We start from the raw sequence: 6,000 nt of genomic DNA, 5'->3' as shown, positions 1-6,000 counted from the left end.
AATCATGGAAAAGGTAACTATACTGAAGAAAATCTGCTTGCATATTAGGTAATAAAATCAGTCAAATACTTTCATCTGGTATATAAGTTAATAAACAAATTTGATGGGTTCAGTTCTTGACACATAGTAGATGACTTGCAAATATTAGTTACTTTTCTGCTTATTAAAAACCTCACTTAAATTACTAAACATTGTGAAATGCGTACAGAAAAAAATAGGCATTCTTGTCAAGGCTCCAAGAGTTCCATATACAGCATAGTTAGAAAGAATCAGAAGTTCTTTCCAAAAAGGCAATAGATAATTGGGCCAGTAATTGTGCAAGGACAAGCAAAGACAAATTAAATCAAGAGGTAACTCAATTACAGACAAGAGGCTCCAAGTAAGAAACACCAAGCCTCTAATCAAATATGTTCTCCTGTTTATTACAGTGATATTCTTCAATTTTTATATTATAATTTGTACGGAAACTTAAGAAGATGATAGAGGCCAAAATTATATTCAGGGTCCATTCTGTCACCTCAGTTTATTTAACAAAAAAACTTCATTAGAAAATCTTGATAATGGAGAGGAAAATTTTACTAATGGCAAATTCATTTCAGTGACATCTTATCATTATCCAGAAAAACTCCTCTGAAAGTTAGGGAATCAAGAATGCTAATGAGTTGGTGACGCAGATATGATATGGAATATCAACAAGATGATAACATGATAGAATACTACTAATTGGCACAACCTGGTAGAAATAAAAATATGCTAATTAAGCAAGCATTTCAATTAACAGAGGCTCTTAGGGAAACCTTGCACTGCACAATGTGTACTTTCAATTATGTTATTGTTTGCAAAAATAACTAGAGACATAATATTTTTTAAAATGCAAAAACATATATTGTTCCAAGGACATATAGAAACACACAAGTTAAAAAGATCTAATGAACAATTAAGATAAGTTATTTTTAGGGGTATGCCTTAATGACTCTGTTGCAAACAACATATTTATAATAATAAATTCATAAGTAGGAACATATTCTGCAATATAATGTTGACTGTTATGTGCAGCTCATATAAGCAAAAGCATTCAAAAGTCAACCCAAAGTGAGTTTATATCTAGATAATAGTTTAGATACATTCCGACTCTGATAACCTTAAATTTGACCTGAGTCAGGTACCATATTGTTACCCAACTAACAGATTTATTGCTAAATAATGATCATCTTCTAAAATATTTTACTCATTTATCTATTCTATTTCTGTGTCATTATTCCTGTCAAAGTAAAAAACTGGATTTAGAGTCCAAAAGTCTCTCTACCCACTTTATAGTAAGGGCTTCTCAGATTTTGATTAATTAATAACTGAAGACAACTCAAGTAGACTACTCTCATAGCGGGTGATTGATTCTATACTATATATATATGTGTGCATATACATATATATATATATGTATAATGTTGACTGTTATATGCAGCTTATATAAGCAAAACCATTCAAAAGTCAACCCAAAGTGAGTTTATATCTAGATAATAGTTTAGATACAGACTCTGATAACCTTAAATTTTCATCCTTTTGCATGTACACTGTATAGTAAGATTGTCCACAATTAGACAAGTAGGACTCAATGAAGAAAAGATATGTACATATCAATGCTTAAATATTGATAGCGTGTGGGAGATACATGTTTAGAGAATATAGTAAATACAAAGTTCTATGAATAAGATGATTGGTTTTAAGCCAATGAATGGATTTTAAATTACTGTGATATACGAATACACTGTGAAATCTGCTACATCCAGCTTTGTGGTGTTATATGTTATCAATCACTCTAAGTTTAAATGTTCTTATCTAGAAAATTGAAATAATAATTTTATCAACTAAAAATGACAAGAATTAACAATGAGATAATCTACATAAGCTTTTGGCAGTAAAAGTATTCAATAAATTATAGTCATTCTTTACTCTTGATTTAAATGTAGTCTTTTATTAATAATGTAAGGAATAGATATGGTAAAAACTGTGAGGGAATTGTTTTCTTCTTCATCTTTCAGGAGTCAGATTTGTTTTCTTCCTTGTTACCTTAATTAGAGCAACTGAATCTGTAGTTTCTTTTGTTCTCCCAACACAGTTTTCCATTAATGAATACTGGATAAAGGACAACACTGAAGCTGATTAGCCAAAAATCTTTGTAAAGCAAAGGCCCTCGTATGGTAAAAATGTCATCTATAAAATGTTTTTCAAAAAAATTTTATTCCCCAAGACTCTTTTAGAATAATAACAGGTGAAATGAACATTTCCTGGATATTTTTAGAAGAGCAAATAGGAAAGTATGAAATGAAATGAATCACAGAAATACAAACACTTACCACTGAAAAGCGTATCAGGAAGCCCTGATCAGAATTGACAATTCAAACACCGATCATAGGCAAATAGCTTATGCAATTGAGTACATCAGGCAATCAATAGAAGCCAAGACAAATAGGACAAAGGACAACTCTTAAAAGAGGTGATTTTTATTCAGCTCCACCCGGTTGTTGCCATGAGAAATTGAACCCAATGTTATCATAGGTTCACATTTTTCAAGATAGATGGAATATACATGTATGTATGTACAGATGCTCATGTCTTAAGTGGTGTCTACTCATTTTATTCTGAGAGTACAATTTTGGCTAGAAGTATTCCATATACAATTTGTGAATTCTGTGCTATTGAGTGAGTCAACTCTCCTCACAAATGAAAAGGTGATACTAAAAAGGTCACTTTACAATAAACAGGAATGTGTATAGCCAAAAAAATGTATGCATAGAAGTATATTTAATAGAAGAGATGGGTAAATTTCCTTAGTCTATGTTAAGATTAAAACATATTTAAAATCTGGTGAGTGCCATATACTGTTCTTCTGCAAAAATCAACTTATTGCCATCAAAGCCACTTTATTCTTTTTCTTTATTCATCTTATTATACATTCGGTTTACATTGGCCTTTTTATACTATTTCTATTTATTCTCCTAAAATCTGCTACCGACACCTTTAAAAACACTAATTGATTTTCATGGACAAATACAAATGTAAGTTTCCTGAGAGCAAAAACAATGAATCATTTAAATGATCACCCCAGTCAGAATTGCTGATTCCATCCTCTAAAAAGCTAGAACATTTTTTATGTTTGGAGGCACTCGTCTTAAACTTTCTGATTCTATGACCTTTTGGTAAACTCAAAAAAGGCGTCACATTTTAATGGTTGTCAGTTTTCTTGCTGTCTTTAAAATATAGGGTACTTGGGCCACACTATTTACAAGTTGGGGTGCCAGAATTCAACTTTGAGATACTAGAAACAGTCTCGTCCAAACACACATATTTGTTTCTTATTTATTCTCTCCCTCACTAGATTTCAATATCTTTGCAAGCAGTGGTGGTGTTACACATTATCTGCTTACTCTCATTAAAACATTTAGCCCAGTGACTTCCCACATGATAATCCTTTAATGAAGTGAAATGAATAAAACTTGATAAGGAAATGTTTAACTCCATATTTCTAATTATTTTTCAGTGCAATTTTTTTTTCATCCCAGTCTTCATATCAGATGTCCAAATAATTAAAAGGAAATAAAATATGAAATGTCTAATTATTAGCCAAATTTAGTTCAACATCATATTTCCTTTCTTTTTGCTCATCTGTCAAACATCATCCTAGATGCTGAAGAAACAAAAGCAAACAAATACAAACAAAAGGAGGCATAGCACAGTGATATGTACAATGATAGAAAGATATTCCAGGTGTCACTGGAGGAAATACAAGTTATTAACTCTATCTGGGATGATGCACAAGTACTATTTTACTAAAACTTGTTTAACGCATCCCCACTGTGGAAATCCTATATTTCTTCAAATTCATTAAGAGATAAGGGTAATTTTAATCACCAGATTTTAAAATTTAATTTTTTAATTTAGATATGAAATCAGAGGGTCAAATAACTGTTGGTTTTCACTTCCTCAAAGCCCATTGCCTCCACATGTGCTATCTTATTTTCTTCCTGTGACCGACCATGTTTATCCAGCCTCTGAGATGACTACACTCCAGATAGGAGACATTACTGTGTTATTTATCTATCATTGTGTATCACCCTATATTTGATATCTTAAGACAACAAACATTTATTATTTCATGAAGTTTCCGAGGGTCAGGAATCTCACAGAGGCTTAGCTGTTCGGTCTTACTCAGGATCTCCCCCTTAGTTGCAGTCAAATCTTTCCTGGGGCTGTGGTTATCTCTAAATTTTGCTGGAGTTGTAAAACCTGCTTCCAAGCTCACTCATGTGGTTTTGGCAGCTGATTTCTCACCACGTGGACGTTTTTCCAAAGTGAGAGATTCAAAAGAAAGACAGAGTGAACACCTGTGGCAAGTCCAAGGATTTCAAGGCTGATCAATGGAAAAAGAAGTCCATGGAATGGCAGTACATTGTAAGATTTATTGAGTGTTGCTTAGTCAAAGTTGCATGAAAGAAGTCCCTCAGAGCAGGATACTTTCCAGGGACAGCAGCAAGAGACACTGTCCACCGAGGGAAGAGGACAAGGGAACTCCTGGGGGAGGAGGGAAATCTAAGAGAGGGTTTCCATGTCTAGGCAATGTCATTCAGTGACAAGATGGGAGTTTTTGGGTCAGCGAGCTCCAAAGGCATCAGAAGTTTGGGGTCTTTTACAGCTACAAGGTTTGTCTTAAATATACATGACAGGTGTTGGGTTCAATTTTACAGGGTATGCAAAGCAGGAAGGCTTAAACTAACTAAATATATGCTCATTTGGGCTGTACATAAAGCAACTGGATGTGTAAGAATTTGAGTTTGGTACCTATAGATTTTGAACAAATGGTCCTTACCATACTGTGGAGTAAATAACATCAGAGCCCCTATACAAAAACCATGTTTGGTTCATTTACATAACAGCACCAAAGATTGAACTCACAACTTTTTTTTAAGATCTTTTTCTTCTTCTTCTTTTTTTTAATTGTAATTTAAGTTCTGGGGTACATGTGCAGATTGCATCTTGTTAAGTTGCCCAGACTGGACTACAGCAGTGCAATCATAAGAAGCAAGAAACTACAAACTTTTGTAACTTAAAATCAGAGTTAAATAACTTTACTTCTTCAATATGAAAATGACAAAAAAATTCTGGTACAATGCAAGGAATGACTATGTAAGGATGAGAAATCAAGGAGGTAGAGATCATAGTAAACTATGCTGGATGTTGGTTTCTATACTCATAAGAAATCACAGCTGAAGACGTGAGTGTGAACCATAGTTTGATATAAATCTTCCTTCTTTTTCTAGTGCCAGTGCTTGCCAAGACTGTCTGGATACTTAATTTCTAATGTTTTGCTCTCTATTCTTTTAGTTTAAGGTTTTATTTTTACCTCAGCTAATTTTCTGGATTCATTTTTTTGCTTTTTTGTACTAAAGTACTTGTAGCTTTCGTTTTACTTGGCTGATTTTCTGAACTTCAACTGGATAAGCCCTAACTTTTCCATTTACCTACCTGTCAGGTAGAACTCAACTTACTTTCCAAGCTCCCACAAACCTTCACTGATGGATTATCACAAAATTAAACATGGTGTAAAATCTTTTAAGGATAAAGCTACTACAGACAACATCCAACAAATTTTTGTATAAAGACAGCAAATTAACACCATATTATCATATACAACAATAGTAAAACAAGCAATAACCTTTTCTCCAGTATTTTTCTTCAGTGGTTTCTTCATTTTCCCATAAAGGTTTCTGCAATAAGTGAGCAGGTGAGTGATAAAACATCTAAAATTCCTATATCACAAAAAGTCTTGACTGTAAATAAGGCATATCTTGTTATTCTCTCACCTGTGTAGATCTGCTGATCTTGGCTTCATTAATAATAGAAACTCACATTCAGGTGGTTCTGTAGGGAAGAGGGAAAAAAATGTGACATTCAACTCTCGGTACCATATTGTTCTAGAAAAGTTATGATATGGTTGACTTTAAG

The sequence above is a fragment of the Callithrix jacchus genome, chromosome 3, assembly GCF_049354715.1.
Source record: "Callithrix jacchus isolate 240 chromosome 3, calJac240_pri, whole genome shotgun sequence".
Classification (NCBI taxonomy): domain Eukaryota; kingdom Metazoa; phylum Chordata; class Mammalia; order Primates; family Cebidae; genus Callithrix; species Callithrix jacchus.
Note: the sequence above shows the minus strand (reverse complement) of the source record.